The sequence below is a fragment of the Nomascus leucogenys genome, chromosome 2 (assembly GCF_006542625.1).
Source record: "Nomascus leucogenys isolate Asia chromosome 2, Asia_NLE_v1, whole genome shotgun sequence".
NCBI classification, from domain to species: Eukaryota; Metazoa; Chordata; class Mammalia; order Primates; family Hylobatidae; genus Nomascus; species Nomascus leucogenys.
Genome location: NC_044382.1, coordinates 104,766,214 through 104,766,841, shown reverse-complemented (window position 1 = coordinate 104,766,841; position 628 = coordinate 104,766,214). Strand labels below are relative to the sequence as shown.

General features: G+C 35.7%; 1 non-coding gene across 1 annotated transcript; it reads left to right on the top strand.

Moving 5' to 3' along the window:
- Window positions 1-283: 283 nt before the first annotated feature.
- On the top strand, window positions 284-390 carry LOC115831758. The gene has a single exon (XR_004027251.1). It is a non-coding gene; the product is annotated as a U6 spliceosomal RNA (small nuclear RNA).
- The last annotated feature ends 238 nt before the right edge of the window (window positions 391-628 follow it).

Below are 628 nucleotides of genomic sequence, written 5' to 3'. Positions count from 1 at the left end.
AGCTAAACAAATATGCCTAACTGACTTTTGATGAAAGTGCACAAGCAATTCAATGGAGGAAGAACAGCCTTTTCAATATATGGCGCTGGAGCAATTGCACGTCTATAGGAAAACAAATAAATATGAACCTCATCATACACCTCACATTTTATTACACATAAAAATTAACCCAAAATGGATTGCAGACTTAAGTGTAATTTGCAAAACTGTTTTGCATTCTATGTTAGAAAAAAATTGGATAAAAATTTTGGGATTGAGGTGCAGGCAAAGAATTCTTAGATTTGTGCTCTCTTTGACAGCACATATACTAAAACTGGCATGATACAGAGAAGATTAGCATGGCCCCTGAACAAGGATGACACACATATTCATGAGGCGTTCCATATTTTCAAAATAGACCCAGCTGAGGAATGACTCTTAGAATTCAAAGACTGGTTCTCTGAACTGACTCAGTCAGACAAACATAAAGAAAAGACAATATCTTAATGAAAAAAAAACCTCCGAGAATTATGGGATTACATAAATAGACCAAATCTACGACTCATTGGCATCCCTGAAAGAGAGAGAGAAAACAAGCAACTTGGAAACATATTTGAGCATATCATCCATGAAAATTTCCCCAACCTCA